Genomic DNA, 22,431 nt, shown 5'->3' with positions numbered 1-22,431 from the left:
TTCTCCCAAATAATTTGCATTGTCATGACGTACAAATGTCAGAGAAGCTTCTAGTCAGCCTTGTAGAATGAACAGAGCTTGAGATTTCTTTTGAATAACACATTTAATTTCTGATAACTTTGCCTTCACCTGCAAGAGGAACAGCTTGTGTGTATCTTGCTTGTACAGTTCAGAGTTCTTCCCCTTAATTATCAATTCTTGAATGTTTTCCTACTCTAGACCTTTCTGTTTCACTCTTCCCTACTCTCTCTGTCTCTTTCTTTGTCTCTGTTTGTCTGTCCATCTGTCTGTCTGTCTCTTGTTGACTTTGACTTTCACACTATTGCTAAGGCCAGTATTGAACACTTGGGCTCAAGCTATTCTTCTTCATCAGTCTGTTAAAAGCCAGGACAATGGGTATGTTTCCTCAAACTTGGCTTCACTAAACATGGATGATTGCCTTTTGGGAAGACATGTTCCTCTCCTCTAACTCATGTTCTCCATTTTTATTTATGTCTCCTGTTTAAGTGTTGCTGCTTTAAACAGTAGCCTGATTGAGTGTTTTCGTCCCTACTGTCTGTGTGAGGCTAATCCTTGCTGTTAGGAGTAAGATTTCCCTGTGCATTTGGGTTTGTGCCTGAATGTGTGTGTGTGTTTCTGAATATATGCATTTGAAATGTAAAACAAATGTGTTGTGTTTCATAGGACGTTTCTGTATCATGTCTGTGCTTCTGTAATCTTTATTCTCTATCTTTGTTCTTTTTAATCCATGACTTTCCTCTCTTTTTTCTTTTTAAAGAGACATTTATTTTTATCATGTACTTTGCCTGGATGTATCACATGCATGCCTGTGGCATGGAGAGGACAGAAGAGAGCATCAGATATGGACTTAAAGATGACTGTGAGCTGCCACATGGGTGCTGGTCACTGGGCTCGGTCCTCTGCAATAGCTACAAGTGCTCCTAACTGCTGAGCCATCATCCCTCCATTCCATTGTTTCATTTTTTTTCTTGGCTTAAAATGTGTATTTTCTTTATGACTCCTCCAGTCTTATACACATACTGTGAAATATTTGAGCACACAGAATATATGGGCAAGAGTAAACTCACCTATAATGTCCCCTTTAAGAGTTCAGCATTTTGACTATTTTTTAAAAAACCTTCTAGTTTATTGTTTTATGTAACAAAAATACATGTACTGTTTTAGAATTTAAAACAATGTTTCCTCTCAACATCTTCAAGTTCTACTCACTTCATTCATTCATTCTTTCTAAAGACACATTTATTTAGGTTTATGTATACATGTATGTGTCTGAGTTTATGAAGATGAACCACGTGCATGCAGGTGTTTACAAAGGTCAGATGAAGTAGCAGATCTCCTGGAACTGTAGTTACAGATGGTTCTGAACCATTGTGTAGGAGCTGGGAATCAAACCTGGGCGCTCTGAAAGAACAGCCAGTGCTCTTAACTGTTGAGCCATTTCGCCAGTCCCAAGATTTTTGTTTGTATGTTTTGTTTGAGACAGGGTCTCATTTTGTAGCTTTGGCTTTCCTGGATCTCACAGTGTTGACCAAGCCGGTCTCAAACTCTCAGAAAACTATTAGCTTCTGCCTCCCGAGTGCTGGGATTAAAGGCGTGCATTACCATGCCAGGGCCTTCTCATTTCTTTTATGTTGATGAGTCCATGTGGGATTGATCTAACACACCTGAGTATTCAAAGCAGGCTCTAGCTTGTGCTATAAGAAGGTTAGCTCACAGCATGCGAACACTGTTTTGATCATTTTGATATGTATTTTCCTGCTATGAATCAGTGATTTAGTTTTTGATCTTGGTTAATATTTCTTTCGAGTTCAAAATAAAAGAAATTACCTAAAAATAAGAAAGAAATATTGTCTAAGACTTTAAAATAGCACGAACATATAGTTTTGATTCTTAGGTTAAAAAAAGTATAGCTCATTTATTGGCTTTCTGCAATAGGAGGAAGTCAGGCCTAACTACACGGTTGATGCTACTCTGTGCATGAAGGAACCTACTTTTGGCAGCTAGTGAGCAACTTTTAGTATTTTTTTTAAAAAGTAGCTCATTCCTTTCACACCTAGTTGATTTAACTCCCTTCTACATGGCAGACCCTGTTGTAGGCATAGAGACAGACCCACAGATAAATCAGATCAAAATGTACCTCTGTGACAGCTTACAACTTAGAGACAAACTAGTTGAGTCTTTCAGCTCCCTGGTCTATTTCCTACTTTAAGAATGAACTGCACTCTATCTTCTAAATTCAGACTCAGTTTTGAGTCATGTAGGGAAAGGTTCACTATTACAGAATTGTTCTGATAGCGTGTCTCATTTTTCAAAGACGCCTCTCACTCATTACTCTCCCCAGTTCCAATTTTCAGTAGGCAAAAAGGCAAACAAAAGCGGTGGCCTAAACCAGTTTTGACAAACTGAAAATAAATACCGCGATTGAAATGCACATTATATCTTGAAGAGGAGGGCAAGAAGACAGGGGAAGTAAAGGCATATATGCTTTTAGAACCTTTTTCAAGAGCAAAGAATGGATGCAGAACTTTGAGAGGCTTTTTACTTTCAGATAGAGTTGAATATTTTTTTTTTTTTTTGAGGTAATGGGCTTTGCCACTTACAATCAGTAAAGGAGAAGTAAGTATGAATAGCTAAGTAGAGAGAGAGAGAAAAAAAAGAAAGAAAAAAGAAAAGCAAAGGCCAAAAGGCCAACCATGTACTGAGCGTGTACACGGAGTCCATGAGGTTCTAGATCTGAAGGCATGAAGGACAGTGAAGCATGGAGAAATTAAGAACAGGATTTCATGGTTATGTTGGTGGTTTCCTCACCCACTGCTTTCAGACTGAGTATGCATTAGGTAGTTTCTCGATCAGACCGCCTGAGAGATGAACTTTCTGCATAGAATCGGACAGTTTTTTGTTGGTTTTTTTTTTTTTTTAAATCAGAATTCAGAATATTTCACATTGTGACATAGAAATACTGAGAATTTAAATGGTTGCTGCATCAGAAATTAGCCTGGGTTTTGTGTTGCTGTGTGAGAATGAAGTCTTTGTTAGTCTCTTCAGAAGTTGATGAAAAAAGTATGTGCTATAACTGAATCGAGAAAAGACGAGTGAGTCAATGAGACAAGAACTCCTGCAGTTAAATGGCTCAATCTGTGGACTGGAGGGTAGCTGCTGACTAGAGTCTGAAGACGCAGCCTGTCACCTCAGAGAAACCACCAAATCATTTGCAAATGGTGAAATATTCAGGAGAGTAAAGGGAAGGGAAAAGGGAAGAAAGTGAGGGTAGGTACAGACGAGAGCACAAATGAGCAGAGAGCTGTCATGAATTATAGATGGTGAAATTGCGCTGGAGTTTTAATATTAGTTCATTACTAGTGAAAAATGCTATTCTTTAAGTAAGATGGTATAAATTACATTTATAATTACTTTGGTATGTGATTACCTAGGAACAAGGAATATAATAAAATCGTGTTTATAGAGATGATAGAAAATCCTATTTGAAAAGAAAAGAAAAGAAGGAATAAACAATCTTAGTTAGAATAGGTAATGCTTTGTAAACAAAGTTGTCCAGGCCGCAGGTTAACATGGCCCCGGGTGCTGCTGAGGTCAGACCCAAGAACTCAGCTAACTAAATGTGTGCCCAGTCACAAGCTTGTCTTCTGGTCTAGTTATTATTCCTATTTTAGCATTTGGTGCTTAGTTTTGAAGAAGGTAAGCTGTAATCACCATCTATTTAGTTTCAAATTATAATCTTATCCTTTATTTCTCCACAAAACTTTGTCCCTGTGATATTTCAAAGTTGGCAAATACTCATCTGCTTGAAAAGCTTTCCTTTCTTATAGTGTGATGAGGCTCTACACTATTCACAAACCTGTAGCACTATCAGCGTTTATTATTCACTGTGGTTATGAGCAATATATACATATAGAGACGGAGTCTCACTTTGTAGCCCCGGTTGCCTAGAAGTCTTTATAGAAACCAGGCTGGCCTTGAAATCAAAGAGATTATCCTGCCTTCTCTACCACCCTAGTTCTTGGATTAAAGGTGTAAGCAACTACATCTTGCATGAACACTCTCTTTTTTGACCTAAGAGATGAGGTCTTTATATTTAAAGCATGCGTACAGAATGGCCTGCATTTTGGCCCACATTCACACCTTGTATAAAAAATACTAATTGGTATTAATAGACACATGCCACAAACAGGAGTATCCTGTCCTCAGAGGGTTCTAAATTTTTGTGAGCTAGCACGAGTCCTGGCTGCTATACTTCCTTCTGTTTAGAGCAAATAAAGAGATTTTTTTTTCTTAAATAAAAGCATCACTGGTGACTTCAGCAGGATAGTGCATCACTTATATTGATTGTTCAAGAATTTAACTCAGAAAAACTTTAAAATGGACAATAGTTTCTATGCAGCACATGTAAATACATATTTCTCTGTAGCATGTACATTTACACACATATGTATACACTATACAAGATGAATTGTAAAGTAAGAAACAGAAATAGTTTACTTCTGTTTTAAGGGGATCCCATCTAATTGGGTAAAAGAAATAAAATATTTTTTTAAAATGATTTATGTTCATTTATTTCATCAACTAAGGTCAATAAAATATCTTCCAATTATAGAGATAAATATGACTTCATTAACTCATCAAAGGGATTTATTCATTTTTCATTTTTAATGGGGATATGAACATACATCCTAGGGCTGTGGGAGGCAGAGCTATGGGAAGGGGTTCCATTTGGAGGCCACAGGTAAAGGGAAGAAGTGGAAGTCTGGTTGGACATCAGTGTGTGTGTATGGTAGCATCAGAGCATGAACTGTGGTGGGGGTAGGTGAGGGAGCAATTGGGAGGTAGGATCCTTTGGGACTGACAAAGTTTATAGAGCTAGAATCTTATTTAAATCCAGGAGACCTAAAATATAACATAGAATTTATGAATACAAATGAAAGGAATGGGTAGTAGTAGGACGCCATTCTGAAGAGAGCTTCAAGCAGAGAAGACTAGGATGAACTGGTTCTTAAGATCCAGCATGGAGATAGCTCAGTGGTTAAGAGCACTGTGTGTTCTTCCAAAGGACCCAGGTTCAATTCCCAGCACCCACATGGCAGCTCACAGCAGTCTGCAACTCCAGTTCTACGGATTCTGGCACCTTCCAACCAATGCGTAGAAAAAAAAATATATATATATACACATACATATATATATATATATACATATATATATGTATGTATATATATATATATATATATATATATATAAAGATGAAGCATGGAGTTAATAGGAGTGGAGTTGAGAAATGGGCCACTGTCATAATACTGTGACATCACAGAAGATTCCTATCTCTGTGAGCTACACAGAGCTATACAATTACTTCCTACAGTCCAAGGCCTGCAGCTAGGTAAGGTGAATTTCTTCCTCTTGAGGCCTTTTATTTATTACAAGTTATTTGCATTATGCTTTATGGCCCACCATTCTTTTAAGAGTTGAAATGAAAATCATGACAAGTTTCTTCCACCCTCCTTTCTTTCTTAGTCTCAAATATCTCCTGACTCTGTCCGGCAGGGAGCCAATGCTGCTCTCATGTTGAGGCACTTGCATGTCTAACATCCTCTGCAAGCTCAGTACTGTGTGTAGAATAGGTTCCGGTCCCCAGGAGCCTCAGTTCCTCCTCCACTTACTTAATTCATTATGCCTCAGCCCTCTTGCTTCTTTCATTTCTTGGACTCACCTCAGGACATTTTTACCTACTTTCTTTTGTCCTTCACTTCCTCCTCCTTCTTCTTCTCCTCCTCCTCCTTCTTTCTCTTCTTCTTCCTCCTCCTTCTTCTTCTTCAAGTCAGGGTTTCACTATTTAGTTCTGGCTATTTTAGAACTCACTCTGTAGACCAGGCTGTCCTTGAACCTCTTTTGTCTTGTAATTCCTGCTCTTTTTTTTTTTTCCAAGTGTCTCTCTAAAAAAAAAGAGCTGAAATGTCCAGTTCTTCCCTAGGGCAACTAAATTGAAATGATGTGTAATGACTACTTCATCTTGCCATGTGTATATACAAATGTGTCCATGCACATGCCACGCATGTGTGGGGTTCAGAGGACAGCTTGCACAAATTTGTTCTCTCCTTCCACCACATAGATCTAGGTCTCAGGGATTGATCTCAGGTTTTCAATCTTGGCTGAGCAGCCGTGCCAGGCCTTGCTGCCCTTCTATCAGTTCTTAAGAAGCAGGTCACTGACTTCAAGTTTAGAATCTGAAGCCTTTGTTTGTTTGACTTCTGTCTCCATATCATGAGAATTAAGGCTGGAGGTGGAGATTTCCTTTGCCTTCTCTGGTGTTGCAAACACTGTATCAACCAAGTGCTTTGAACCTAGTAGGTGCTCAATAAGTATTTGCTAAATGAAGATGGATGAAAAGAGTGAGTGAGGGTGTGGCAATTGGTAGAAGCCTGTGTATTATCAAGTAAATGGTATTTAGAATAAGATAAATTGTATAGATATTTCTTCATGTTAGCTAGATGGCTTTCTTCTTACATGCCAGCTTATTGATGATGGGTAGATGAACAAAAAGCCTCTTGGTGGTGGTGGGTGTTGCAGAGGACAGGCTAGTCTGAGATTAAAAAAAAAAAAAAGTTTTGGCTAATCCACTGGGTGAGGAAGCTCAGGCAGCATTCGCTCTGGAATCCAGACAATTTCGTGACAGGGGCACAGGGTGCAGGCATTAGGGAGGTCAGATGAGTTGAGTTTTTGACATGTGCAATCACTCTTGCTGTATCAGTGGCTTTAAACTGGAATGGGAGTTACCTTCCCTTTTCTAGTTTCTTCTTTCGCCAGCACAGGATTGATCCTTCAACAACATTGGCATGCTCTGTGGGGTCTGATTCTCAAGCATCCTAACAGATGGAGTTTACAAGTTTATTTTCTAATAGAAATAGTAATTTCAAGACAAGGAAGAGCCTGCAGGAGCTATTTATTTTCACTTTTTAAAAGTAATACCATCCTGGCGTGTGCGCACGTAAATAAGCAGGCAACTCCGCAGCTTTCTTGGAAGGTGTCAGGCACTGTAGGTATGGCAGAAACTCTTCTGGCCAGCCTCAGCTTTCATGTGCTTTCCTTGCACTGTGTTGGCACAGTTGGCGGATTTTATTATTAGCGGTGTGTCTTACAAGCCACTCATTCATGGAATATGGCCCTGGGAGAGGAATTTTAATGTGAAATAAAATTGTCATTGTTTTTCAGGGCACTTGGGGGATATGTCACATAACAGAAGAACATCCCTAAATAGAAAGAGCTCAATTCAGAAGGAAAGGTGAAGAGAGAGAGATGTTCTCATTTGACGCTGAAAAGTAAAGGTTTTGTTGTGCGCCGTGCTAGTCGCCTGGCCAGTCTCAAGCTGGCACTGTGGGTTTGCTGTAGCTAACTCATGTGAGCTGAGAGAGCAAGCAGCTGCTGGCTTGCATTCCTCAGCCTCACCGTGTGTTTTTGATTTCGCGTTTTAAAAATAAGGTGAATGATCTCAAAAGGAAATCATTGCAGGCGATTTTATTTTTTGCCTTTTCTAATGGACAATTAAAAAGCAATTCTGGTCCTATTCCAGAGATTTTCTCATTTCTTAGTACAACTGTAATTTAGGCACATTGAATAGTGTAATGGTGTTATTAGATATTATCGAGTTTATTTTATTCATGGAAATATGTGACACACCTTATTTGCATTCTTTTAGAGGAAATGTCCTGGAATGGGTTTTGTCTTAGTTCCTTTTTGAGTGTGTCATAAGGTATGCACTAGAATTGAACTTCCTAAGAACAAGAATAGGATTTCTTTCTTTTCTTCTTCTTTTAACTTTTGGAATACATACTGGATTTTAAGCTTTGAGGAGTTTCAATGACTATTGTTGCTTGTTTTTTCATGAAATTCCAGGTTGCACTGTGACACACTTCCTATCTCTCATGGCAGATTTTTGTATTTCAACTTAGAACAAACTATAGTTAATTTTATTCTGAAAAAAAATTTTTTTTTTTGTAATTTTGTTTTTCACCATCTATGAAACAACTGAGTTACTCCAGACTATTACAAAACCAGAGTGGGGTCTCATTGCCTTAGCCATTAGTACTTTGTCAGCCTCCCAAAATATTAAAACTATGATCTGGTGTCTCATTTCTGACAGGCTTACACTTCAGTGTAACGTCATGTGTTAACAAATGCTTACAGAGATGGTTGCAGATCCCCAAAGATGGCTTTTGCGAGGGCTTTCACCCAAATTAATTCAAAAAACAAGAAGGACACTTGTGTATTGGGGCAGAAGGAATAAAGGATATCAATTAAATGATAGAGAAATCTTCAGGAAAATAAATTGTCTTAACCCAACTCAGTCCAACAATAACATTGTCTTCACTGAAACCAGTAATCCCATCGTAAATGCACAATAACTTAAAAAGAATTCTCTTATTAAGTATTTTTGCCTGATTGGCTTTGAACCAATTACTGAAATCAGATATTGCTTTAAGGATGATAAAGTTTTCTTCCAAGTGTCCAAAGAAAATCTCACATGAGAAAGCTAAAAAGAGTAATTTGCAAATAAATTCACCTGCTGAATTTGTGCCTGGAGCCTCCTGTCTTTACCTAATTCATTTTTGGCTCTTGCTGAGCTCTAGCCATGGAGACACACCGAGAATCTCATGCCAAGTCCTTGCGGGTTGCTGGAACAGTTGCACAAGGCCATGGTGAGTGAGTGAGGAAAGAACAAGCCTTCAGGTTTGGGTCCCACTTAGTAGGGGTTCCTCAGATTTGGTCTGTGGCAGTTCGTGAAGATTCATTGTGTAGCTGGCTAATTGGTACTGTTAGCCTGTCGCCATTACAGGGATCCAGAAAGGCAATTTGGTCTCTCTTCCGCATTAACACACTAGTTGTCCTGGATTGAGAGTTCAGGATCTTTTAATTTGTTACTAAAATCTGGATCTTCCTTGTGTCTTTTAAGGAAGAATTACGAAATTTTTTGAGTGTCTAAAGGTCTACGATTGTATACAAAGTTTGAAAAGAGATTCGGGTAAGTAAGCAGGTAGAGAAGGGGATGTCACGCTACTCAGAAAACATTTCTGTTTTCTTGTCCAAATGTCTTTTGGCAGGCGGGTCTGTTTTGGGCTTCCTGCATTTTTTGCCTGGTGATCTGCAGGGTAATTGCATTCCAAAAGATAGCCCAGGCTGCCTTCTTTCTCAACCCGGAGTTGTTCCTGTGTGATAGATACCACTGCCTCCAACCTCCTCCTGGGCGGTGCTAGCCATTTCTTATCACGTGGTTAACACAGGGACTCTGTGTTTGCATTTATTTCCACTCTAACTTTCCCCAAGAAATAAAGCTCCGGATCCTTTAAAAAGAGGCTCCCTGATATTATTTGGAAAGGGATCCCTTTGATCGTTACTCTTTCCTTATCTTTACTGTGTAGATACACAGGTATAATTACAAGGGCGGAATCTCTTCTTACAATAGAATTGCTACGAGCTTCAAGTTCTCAACCTCTGTACACTTCAACCTCATCTCTTTTTTTCTTTTTCTTTAAAACTAAGTGTTTATTTAACCATTTTCCCCCTCTTTGCTCTCTCTTATTTTTGTGTCTGCTTACATTTTAGGATTTGCTGGGAGAACAAAATAAATTTTCAACAAGAGAGAGGGAGAATAAAATGTAATGAAGTTGTGAAAAATAGCCCTTTCTTTCCCGTTCCAAACCGATTTAGAAGGGATGTGATTAGTCCCATTCTGCTTTAGGCTACTTAGGTTTTCATTCAGTGGCTCGGTTCATTTGCACCTGATTTCACTGGTGCTGAGGTCAAGGGCTTGATCCTCACAGTGGCTGCACATTTTTTCCCAAGAGTGTATGGGAGCGCTAACATGGTCACTAGAAAATAATGCAGGTTCTGAAAGGGACCAGGAGGATGTGAGTCAAAGTTTACACTCCAGCCCTACTCCTGTCGTTCCTTACATCTGTACAGAATGTGCCACTTACAATGTGGGCTTGTCCTCAACCTCCCTGCATCTCTGTCTCCTCATCTGTTGAGCGGAGATAAGATTTCCTCCTTTTCTACCTTACCAGGATCTGTGGAGATTAGATACTGCCTGGAAAGCCGTTATACAAAGGTACTTGCATTATCCCAAAGAAGATTAGTCAACAGATAGTGGGAAATATGGAAAGGCTCTCTTCCCAGTGTACGGCCTAATACCTCTGAATCAGTGCTAGGGGCGAGGGGCACATCTTCCCCACTTTGGTTTGGCTGGGGAAAGTTAGGTGTAAGGGATTCGCCTTTCTGTTTATTTAGAAGGTTAAAAAATATTGTTTCATGGTGAGCATTTGTATTAATAAAAACAAAGTGTGCTTTGAATCTGAAACAGGTTTTATTTGAAAAGGAGGTGTAGGGGAGGTCTCTAGGAACATATGTGCCACTGAGGGATATTTGCATATATTTGATCTGCAAGCATGCTCCAGTGATTTTCACAGTATACCTTGGAGTTTTACGTTGTAGCAAAGAGCCCCTGCCATGGTATGACCATACAGTCACTCTCTCCAGTTTTACTGCGGCATACAGCGACAACTTCATTTTTAGCGTTAACAAAAAAAAAAAAAAAAAAAAAAAAAAAAAAAAAGTCCTCTTCACTTAATTCAGACAGTGACCTGCAGGCCTCATTCTGACTGAAGGAGCCATTCAGAATACTTCCAGACAAAAGCCGGGCTTTTTCCTAGCAACCAGATCAAAGCCAGATCTCCCAGAATAGCTCCCGCCCAGGTTTCCTTTGGCGCTTAGGTTCACAAGGATTCTGAGGCTCGTGGTATCCAGTTCAAACTGCTCTTTCAAACTGAGATGGAAAGGAAAACTCCTGAGGAATTTTCGTAGCCTCGGAAAGCTGGCGAGTGTTGCAATGCCACTTAATCTTGGGAGAACACGGTGGTCGTTCGAAGCATCTCTTAAGCTGGTTATCACCCGCATCTGCAGCCTCTGCCGGGCTGCTAGAGAATGGACGTTCTGTTTCCTCTCTGCCGGTACCTAATATCAGCTATACCCAGGAGCCGGCTGATGAAGACTTCCTGTTTGTTTTGAGTCATTCCTAGGGTGATAAATATACTTTAGCTTTCTACTTAGAGAAGAAAGAAACCAGCTGCCCTGAACTAAAGAGAAAAATGCAGAAATTCATTGAATGGCCCTGTTATCATAGAGTTTCAAGGGCGGGCGGCCTAAAAATGAGAACTGTAAGACCGGGCAGAGTAAATAATTTCCATACTAAAGCATCTCGCCACAGGCTTAGACCGAAGCTGTTTGTCTTTAATCATTTGGGCAAACCATACATTTTTCACTCTTCTAAGAGTAACGGCATTGTTTAGAAATTTTGTAAAATGTAAACTTACACTACAGAGTAATGGTGAGCTATACAAATAAACAATTACAGTTGTGGTTTTTTGATCTGACCACAAGCTTTTAATGCCATTTGTGTATGAACATATAATGCTTCTGGATAAACAATAATGTCTACACTTTTGGGCCATCCACTGCTGTAGCCACGCCATTTACATACATGATTGTTTGGATTTAGACTAGACCAAGAACAAAAGAATATTATAAAATTGCTTAAAGCAAGAATGGCAGGAAATCCTTTATAGTTCAAATATCACTTCTTAAATAAAGCCGTGGAATTTGTGTCCCATTTTAATCTCACTCTTGTTCTTTTGTTTCTGAATAGGTTTGGGTTTGGTGACCAGATTGTCCTCAGTGGAAATTTTTACCTACGGTCTTAGAAACTTGAAGATTTTTTTTTTTCTTTTTTAAATCTGTATGTCCTCTGTACCATCTTTTGATTTTTGTTTTAAGTTCAATATGGATTTCTAAAAGTAGCATGTGACAAGTCAGGCTATGTCCTCCGTGTGCTCAGAGCGAACTGTATACTTCTTTCCAACACAAATGGTCTCCATGTGATTCCACTAGCAGAAGAAGAGTTTACTAACAACCTACACCAAATTTTCCAGTCCAACAGAGAGAACATACTTAATTAGTACAACTCAAAATGAAATTACCATGAAGAGTTTCACGGTGTCGAATTAATGAGGCAGGTCTCTGGGCAGGGTAGTGTACTTGACTTTGTGACTAGGTATGTCCTTGTGTTTGTAAACCAAGAATCAATTACAAAACTGCGCATGAACAGTTGGCTGTGAAAGTTCCCTAACCTATTGGAGTCAAGACTGAATGACTGGAACATAAACATAGTGGTTTCCTGGAGGAGAGAATTACAATGCTAAAGGCTTACTGGAAATGGGATCCAAAGCTCATATTAGAAAAAATAAAATGACATTGGTCACTTACAAAAGATTGAGCAGGTTGTACTTATTTATTTAGGAACACACAAATACACATGCGCGTGCAACACCAACAATTAATGAAAAAAGAAGACACGAGTTTGAAAGAGAGCAAGGAGGGATATATGGGCTTGAAGGGAGGAAAGGAAAGGGGAAATGATATAATCTTAAAACATAAAAGAAATAAAAAGGTTAAAAAATAAACTGGAACTTGACTTGGGTGGAACCTGTCACCTAAGAAATATAAAAAAAGTGTGAAATACCCTTCACTCTTTTAGAGCTATTTAATGTCATGCATTAAGTAGTGAAGTGAAACTCTTATGCCCCCATTGATGCCAACACATGCCAATCACTGTTGTCTTCTTAGCAACAGTACTTGCTTAGACTTGTCAAAACTAGCTGTGATTGAGATGGTCTGTGAGCTAACCTTAAAGGAATGAGAAAAATGGAAGCATTTGCTCCGCTTTCTAAGCAACACGCATTTCTTCATTATTTGAACAAAAACCTAATCATCATATTTTATATTAGTATATGGCCCTATAATTTACAAGATGCTTTTCCTGGGACCATTGGTTGTATCTAAGTGGGACAAAAAGGTGACACTCTGTCTTGCCTTGGTGGCTATGCCTGCAGCAAGGCAGTTTCTTCAGGAGTAGAGGTGATTGCCCATACTAGGTAAGAGCGTTTTACGAGAGTCTTCCTATGACACACAGGGCAAGGAAAGGTTTGTGAATGCAGTATCTTCTGGCAGAAGAAGAGAGAGTCCCATAGCAATTAACCCCGAATGTCCTCAAGCTTATCATGACACCAAATTCCTGATCCCAAGAGTTTCAGAAAGTTCTGTTTTAAAAGGTGAAGAACAACAATGTATTTTGGTTCACTTGCTGGGTGAGCGAAGGCTTTAAAGGAAAATTAAATTATTTATTAGAAAAAATAAGGGTGGGAAGGGGAATGTTCTTCACACCCATTTTCACACTTCTGAGGTGATAAGTCCAGCCCTTTCGAAGTAATATGGCAGGTTTCACACTAAACCCACCGAGAGAAATTCTTGTAGTACCTACTCATTTAGCTCTTCAAGAATAAAGAGGCCCCAAGTGAGCTGCAGAGGGGTTTCCATCGGCTTCCCTTTACCCTTTTGTCTTCTTGGGACTCCATCCGCATGCCAATACATGTCTGGTTTTCCAGAAGACTGTGGCTCTAGAGTCAATTAATTTTACCAGGTAGGCTCCAAGCTTGTGCTTCTTAGATTCTCTCGGCTGCCATTGTGTTGTCCTAAGTTTCTCATTGGCATCGATGTAATTGATTTCCCACTGCCTTACCCCTTTCAGAATGGCCTATTTGGTCCCAATGTGTAGTTACAGAATGCTGTCACTGGACTCAGACTCAGAGATTATGCAGGATCATATGTGAAAGCCAAACAATTTTAAAACATGACCATCGCCATTTTTCTTCATACAAGGAACCACTACCCTCAGCTACAGACTTATTGAAAGGGAAAACTCCCAGGACTCACCCAGGAATCCGGTGACTTTCATCATCTTCCACATAGCAAATCTTATCTTCCTGCTATCCGGAACTAATTCTGTTTTTGTCTGTTTTCAAAATGAGACAACTATGTCTTGATGTGGTAAAAAGCAAGAGATGTATCTTCTTGCTGCCCATGCCCATGCACACACTTCCCTCGATTGTTTTCTACCTGTCACTTTCTAACTTTCTTTATGGAATTGCAACTTTCTCGCCCTCCCGCCCTTTACCAAGCTGCAAGTCCCAGTGGAATGGAGCCATGGGAGTAGTGTACAGGTTTGTTGAATCAGCACACATCCTTCTTTCCAAACTGTAAATATAGGACAAAAAGAAGTTAATTTGTTAGGCTCACAAGATTAGCAAGTCTACAGCTAGAAATTTGGCTCTTGACTTAGTCTCAAGCATTATACCATCCTGCGTCTACTATTGCTATTACTGACCAAGACTATATGATATGAACTTAAGGAATGCAGTCTCATAGCTCCTGGCTTGCACTGTAGGCTGTCTGGACAGTCAGTGTAACTAATTATAAGATCAGTAACTAAGTAGCTGGCTGAAGTCCAGGAAACATCCAGGGCATCAAATTCTCCTCTTCAGCAAAGTTGGAGCAAGCTACCCAGACCTGCCTGAAAACTCTCATAAACTTTAACTTTTAAAGCCGTCACTCAATCTCATTTCAGTTGTATTGTTATTTTTAGTTATAAAGTTATGCATACTCTTTCTTTTTAAATTGAAAATTATTTCTTCGCATACAATATATTCCAATCACAGATTCCCCTCCCTTGTTTCCTTACAGGTCCTTCCCGACAACCTTCCAACTCCATAACTTTTTTTCTCTCTCTCTTTAAAAAGCAAACAGGCAAATAATAAAAAATAAAACAAAAAATAAGTATGACAATCACACACAGAGAGACACAGACACAGGCACCATAAAATACAAAAGAACTGGAATCAAGCAAAAGACATTTTTACCTTTAAAAAATGCCTAAAGTAAGCAAATTGAGGCAAAAAATATCTCCAAAAATATTATTGGGTTGGTTTGTATACCTGGCATAACTCCTTTGGAGAAACTAAATCTTAAATTTTTTTTTTTTTCCTTTTTAAGCGCAGTTGTCAGTTGGAGACAGCTTCTTGGTTAGGGATGGGCTCTGTCCATGTTCCCTCTCAGTGCTGGGGCTCATCTGGCTTGAACCAATGCAGACCCTGTGCATGCCGCCACAGTCTCTGTGAGTTCTTGTGTGCATCAGTCTTCTTGTGTCTGGGAGGCCCTGTTTCTCGGTGTCATCCCCTACCTCCGGCTTTTACAATCATTCTGCCTCCTCTTACACATGGCTCCCTGAGCCCTGAGGGAAACTGATGAAGACATCCCATTGAGATCTAACTGTTCCAAAGTCTCTCACCCTCTGCACATTGTCCAGTTTTGGACCTCCGTGTTTGTTTCCATCTTCCACAGAAGGAAGTGTCTCTAGTGATAGCTGAGCCAGACACCGAACTATGGGTACAGCAGAAAATCATCATGAGTCACTTTATAAAATAATTTAATTTTTAATTCACCTTTTAAATTCTACTTCTGAAAATATATTTCTATCTTTTAAGGTTCTTGGGGTGTTCTTTTGACACTTGCGTCGTCTTGAATACAGTTTTCCAGGTTGCTTTTCTAACTTCCCTTTCCCCTCATTTTCTTCTATGTGGTGTAGGGCATAGGCTATAAAACGCATAGGCCTCCATTGAGTGCAAGGGTTACCACTTAACTAGATTTAAAGTATTTATTATTGTGATGATTTTTATTACCATTATATTGTATGAGTGTTTTACTTGTATGTATGTATGCATGTGCACCGTGTGTACAGCGTTCTTGAAGGCTGGTAAGAGGGTACAATAACCCTTGGAACTGAAGTCAAGAATGGGTGCTGGGAACTAAACCTGGGTCCTCTTCAAGAGCAGGAAGTGATTTCTTTTTGTATTTTTAAAAAATTTTATGTTTTTTTTTATTAATTTTATTTTTCTTTTTAGTTACATTTTGTTAACTCTGTGTCCCAGCTGTATCCCGCTCCCTCATTCCCTCCCCAACCCCACACTCCCTCCCTGGTCTCCTCCCTGCCCCTTTCCAAGTCCACTGATAGGGGAGGACCTCCTCCCCTTTCATCTGACCCTGTTTTATCAGGTATCTTCAGGGCTGGCTGCAAAGTCCTCCTCTGTAGCCTAACAGTACTGCTGCTCCCCTGGGGGGGGGGGGAATCAAACAGCCTGCCCTTGAGGCCCGTGGTAGCTCAGTAACCAAGTAGTTTTCCAAAGTAAGGGGAACACGGACTATTTCTAAAATTTTATGTTTTATATTAATTATAGTTAATTTGCTTTGTATCCCAGCCGTTAGCCCCCTCCCTCATTCCTTCCGGATCCCATCCTCCCTCCCTCATCTCCTCCCATGCCCCTCTCCAAGTTCACTCCCTCTCCAGGGGAGGTCCTCCTCTCCTGCAGGAAGTGATCTTAACTGCTGAGCCATCTCTTCGTCCCTGGCTCACTAGATTTTTGACAGTGGGCAAATTGGCTAGTTTTTCCAAACCTTGATTTCTTTAAGAGACAAAGAAGGGCATTTACATAGCTTACATAAGAAAATGCGCACGGAGAGCTTTCTGATACACGGAGCTGGGATGTAACTCAACTAGAGACTGCTTGCCTAAAATGTGCGATGCCCTGGGTTTAATCCCGAACACTGTAAGCAACCAAAAGCGAATAAAAATGGTCTCATGTAAAACATATACTTGTGACAGATAAAAAGAATTATAATAAAAATTAGGTTTTTTTTTTTTTACATAGAAAAAGGCATCAACAAAATTGAAAGCATCTCTGAACTTCTCCACATAAATAATAATTCTTTAACCATCAATTTTTTTTTCCATGAGTAAAATTCTTTAAAAAAAATGCACTTTTTATTATTTTTCCTATCTCGTAGTACTGTTGAATTTGTATAGACCAGGCCATGTGTGCTATCGAGGGTCAAAGGTTATACTCTTGCAAACCATGGTCATTATTAGGATTTTCTGCTTCTCATGAGCCTCTGTTGTCTGTGTTCTTCTCTTGTATGATGAATCCCAGTCTTTTAGGATAATGAGACAAAGGTCACAAAGCCAGCCTGGTGGCCCAAGAGAATTGTGGTTTCCTCTTTCAGAAGAAAACGTTCCTGGCGTTGCAAATGTACTTGGCAAAACTGTATGAGGGCTCTGAATAACCTAATTAGGTGGAGTTAGTCAGTGGAGAGCATTTTACTCACAACCAGCATTACTGAAGAATCAAGACAGGTGTGCCAGTATTTGAGAGAAACCTGACCAGAAATTTAGAAGGAAGCGAATCACCAAGATAAGACGTATACCCCAGGAAGAAAATACTCCTCAGGCTGATGTACTATTTTTTTTTTTATTGTTTTCATTATAGTTAAGGCTAGGTAGTGACATTCGTGAAAAGAATTCACAGAAATGTAGGGAAAGGCAAGATCCAGCTCTCATGGCTTGTCTTATCATAAAGGTTGTGAAGAGCTACCTATTAAAAGCGACCACCTCATCTATGCCCCAGAGTAGCTGGTGACGCCATCCCAGGGGGATGGGAAAAAGAATGGTTTATTAGATTGTTGGTGTTCCCGCATTTAATTAAATATCTATCTGCTACAAGGTAGCCAGGGCACAGGTGTAGCTTTGACGAATCTGTGGTGGAACTCAAAACTAAAACCACTTAGAAGGCTCGGAATTGGCCTGGTTCTCAGCGCCACATGCAGTGGAGAAGGAAGCAGCTCAGAAGCAGAGCTCGGGCAGAGCATTCCAGCTGCGGGCCATCTTAGGAGACTCAGGATGGCTCAGCAGGACACACGAGATTCTGAGGCTGTGCTCTCCAACCCAAACTCAGAGAAGAGCAGACCTGCCACGTATTTTATCCTGCCAACAAAAGATCTTTGAGAATAGCATTTCAATGTTAGGTTTTGCGTGGAATAACAGAAAAGACTAGGAGCTAAGGGATGAAATGGGTCAATCTCAGTGGGCCAAAGCTCTGCCTAGTCTTTGGACAGTACCACAGTAATTTTGCGACCTCTATGATGCCTCTTGGCACATGATTCCTCAGAGGTTCCCCTGTGACTGGCATGAGTTTTCCTGGGTAGAGAATCTATCTCCTTTTATTGTTTTGTATTATATTTATCATCATCTTATAGTCACTGTGTGCCAAACAGTTTTCCATGAAATGATTTATTCTAATAATTAAAAGAAGATAATATTCTTTTGGTGGATGGCTGTTTTGTCTGAGTTATTAAATACAATTTGCCTTTTTCTTTGTACCACTGTTGCATGAAATATTTATCTTTAATTAGTTTGAGGTGTACTGTGACTTACCTTTGTCTCTAAGTAAAAGATTTTTCTTTTTCAAAAATAAATGAATTCTGAGTTGACAGGAAAAAAAAAAAAACAACCTGCAGCTAGATTAAAATTACTAAAAATTTCCAGTAAGAAGTCGCTCCTAATTTGCTATCACTGAGTATTTTAGGTATTGACCATCTATTAAAAAATACTTATTTGCATTATGTTCCATGTAAATTAGGTGACTTACTTTTTCCATCTCTTTCTCTGTGTTTATTTTTAATCCTGTGAAGCAGGAACTAGGTCCAAATGAAATTAAAGCATTGTTCTAGTGTGATTGGTCTAATATTCTTCAAAGAGCTGAGGATGAGCCAAACACTGTTCTCCCTTTGTTTGTAATTAGATTAAGACAGTGAAAGATTCTAGACGCTGAAAGATTCTAGTGAGTGTTACCTATCACTTCACAATTAAGCCGATATTGTTCAGTATTGTTTTTAGTTAGTTTCAATATTTGATATTAAAAGATATCTGCAGCAAAGTAGGCTAGTTATAAACAGCTCTTTTTCCCTTATTTTGTCTGTGTTGGAAAGGGGTTTTCACTGCTAATGGAAAATGCTTATGACAACTAATGTGCTTGTTAACATACATTATTTTTGCTGTACTTAGATATTTCTTCTGTGGTTGGGTAGGAGCCATTTCTGCTTTACTGAAAAGCACAGTCTAGAAAATCCAGGAAGTATAGAGAGAGAAAATGGAGAAAAGTTGAAATCACACACTATTATTAGCATTTTAGTGCATTTCTAAACATTTCATCCGTGTAAAATAACGTAAATCGCACTGTAATTTCTGAACCTTTTCTTTCAACAGAGAATACCCACCGGATATATCTCAGTGTGATCAGATGCTCCACCGCATACCTTTGTCTTGGCTGCACTTAGGTTATTTACTTACTCAGTCCTTGATTGTGGAGCCTAAGGTCGTTTTCAGTCTTTTCAAGTGTATAAATAGGGTTGGCATAAATGTCTCCTGCAACCAAACATATGTTAATATTCTTGACCATTTTCTTAGAACATGTTTCTAGAAAGGGAATTACTGGGTGAAAACGTATGTGAGCTGTAAGCTTTTATAGTAACTACCCACTATTACCACTTTCCCTAGAAAGATTGTACTAGTCAAACCTTAACTCTGTTGTCACTTATTGGTTTGCTGTTCTCAAACCTCAGTTAATTCCCCTGAGGCTTCCAAACACGTTGCCTATGTTGGGCTGTAGGTCGGCAAGAAGCAGGACTCGAATAATTGGCTAGACTCTACAGCCCTGACTGCTTCAGATTTATTCATTTGCCATAATTCTTTTCCTTCTCAGCCATTGGCTGGTTATGTTGGGACCTGTCATATGTTTTTGGGTTTTACTGCAAAATGCCTCTAAGAAGTTGAAGACAAGAACCTTTACTGTATGCTATTTGGGTATATCAAGACTCAAGCCGACTTCAGGCAATTGGCAGCCATTAATCACTGGCCACAGCAAGAGATGAGGCTTGTGGTGAGGTTCACCAGGAAAAGAGGGCTTTGAAGCACAAGGTGCACCCTGTTCACCCTTCACACGAGAGCATGTGCTCTCTGCTGTCGCTGGCAAAGTTGCCCTGGCTTGCCTGCCCAGGTGGCTGCTAAGTGACATCCCGGGAAAAGGCCGTTCTTTAGTCGTTTTGCCTCTTTTAAATAGTTTTCTTTCCCTACAGGTTTTTCCGTGTGATATTACATATCATTTGCATTTTTAGATTGCAAGTTATATGGGAAACCTTACCGATACAGCTTGACATTTTCAGTAGCATCCACGAGTGCCTACTACGAAGCTCACAAAACTTGTGTGAGGCAGGGAGGTGCACAGAACATCAACCAATGCATCAACATGTGATCAACCCCCCCCACCCCCACCCCCACCCCGCTTTTACTACGAAAAAAGTTTCTAGTCTCAAAAGGGAACTTAGTTCTCGGCAACCTTAGCGTAAAATGCTTCTTCAGCTTTTCTTAGATCTGACCATCTCAAAATGCAAGTGCAGTCAAAATTAGCCCCTAAGATTAATTTTTTTTTTGTGTGTGTGTGATCGTACTTACACCTTCAAAACTAAGCTGTTTCACTTCCCTGTAAGAAAACAAATTTCTTAAAATTAGGTTTCCATTTCCCATTATTATCCCTGAAGTGCCTAATCTTTAAGAAGCATTTTTGTGAATGACTGAAAAATGTCCTTCGTTTTCACAGAAGCAAGCTGTCACGATTGCTAGCAGCATGCTGCCGTGGGCTCACTTAGGTGGACATGGCTCCAGCTGCCTGGCTTCTTCCTGCAGGACTGGCTACTGGCTGCCAGGTCACTCTCTAAATCTTTCTGATCTTTGGTGTTCATGGTTATAACATGATGATACAAATACAATTTCTCCTCAGAGAACAGGCTGTTCTTGAGATCAGAGGAAATGCAGTAATGGACTATTTGGTTAACTGGGCAGTACACTTCAAATAAAATTGTTGTGCTACTATTATTTTGGAGGCATGTGTTACTGTTTTTCTTGTTGTGAGTCTATCTCTCTCTGATTTGGTTGGAATGAGAACCTAGCTACAGTCAACTCCAGCATAGGAAGTACTTAGTGTTCCTTAATCTTCTTAGCATCTGGAGTTCTTTGTAGAGATAATGATTGCAGCCACACTTTTATTTTTTATTGTGTCTACTTCTTCATCTGTTTTGAACCCAGAGCCAGGAGTGTACACCTGTCTTGACCACTGAGCTGTATCCTCAGCCCTTCTTTCTTAGCTGAGAAAAAACTTAACAAACAGACAAACAACAACAACAAAACATGCCTGCAAAGAGTACTGGGGCCACATGAAGAGCACCCTAAAAGACTAAGGGGTGAGAAAGGTGGACAGTCGTGTGTGCGCACTTTCTTCCTTTCCTCCTTCACCTTTGCATCTTTCCTTTCTGTTTTTCCTTGGCGTTTTGCTCTTCTTTTTCTTTTTCCTATGCCACGATCTTGCTGTGTAGCTCAGTCTGGCATGGGCTCTCATTTGCAAACATTCTGCCTTTTCAGGACATTTCCAAGCCCTATATTATTTCCTCTACTAAGAGAGAGACCAGGATTCCAACTTCCATCATATGGTACCAAAATAGAGTGGAATTGGATTTGGTTTTTGTTGTTGAAAATGTGAGGGGGTTGGTGAGGGATGTAGCCTGGTCAGGTAGAGTGCTTACCTAACATGCAAAAGCCCTCTGCTGAGCTGTAACACTGTATAAAACCCAGGATTAGTGGCTGTACAGGCCTACAACCCTGGCATTTTGGAGAAGGAGACATGAAGATCAGAATTTCATGGTCATCCTTATCTAGGTGGTTCATGACCACCTTCCACTGCAGAAAAACCTGTATGAAAAAAAATGAATAATTAAATAAAAATTAATTTGGTGACTGGGCATGGTGGCTTGTGGCTCATGTCTGCTATCTAGTCCTTAGAAAGCTGAGGCAGGAGGATTGCTATGAGCTAGCTTGGCTACATAGTGAGTTGGAGGCAACACTGGGCACATGGAAAGAATGAAACTCTATACCTAAAAAGAAAGGGGAAAAAAAAAAGCAACTAAGAAAAGATTAAAGAAAAGATGTTTTCCACTTCCTTGTCTGTTGATTAATCTATAGAGCGCACTACATGATAGTCAGTGCCCTTTGTACAAACACCTTCTATGGTTTCTCAGCTCAGGTGAACTTGAAGAAGGCATTTTCCCAAAGAGGCAGAGCCAATCCACTTTGTCTTTGGCCATGCATAGTGGCAATTTCTTATCTTCAGGGGCTCAGGAGGAGTCTGTGAGGGAGGACCGATGACCTCAGTGAAAGCGGACATACACCTCACCATGAAGCTTCGGGGATCTCCACCAAACTCTTCAGCTATTTCAGTGATGCCTCCTGTGCCTGCCTTGGATCCGCTACCTACGGTGGGGTGAATCTAGACGGCTGCATTTAGAGATTAACGCCTCACTAGGGCAGCAATGCAGATGGCGTGGGTCACTAGAATCTGCTTTCGCCTTAGTGGTTCGGCTTCAGGAAGGAAACGATTGTTTTGTGACTTCTTCCTCAGAAGTGAGTGAGATGAGGAAGAACACACTAGGATAAGTTCCTCCTAAATGCGGGACGGTAAGCAAGTCTCTCCCCTCCAGCCTTGTGACCGTTCTGCTACAGCTGAGTTCTCTGCAGTTCTTAGT

This window comes from Psammomys obesus, unplaced genomic scaffold (genome assembly GCF_907164565.1).
Source record: "Psammomys obesus unplaced genomic scaffold, mPsaObe1.curated_primary_1811, whole genome shotgun sequence".
Lineage (NCBI taxonomy): Eukaryota > Metazoa > Chordata > Mammalia > Rodentia > Muridae > Psammomys > Psammomys obesus.
Note: the sequence above shows the minus strand (reverse complement) of the source record.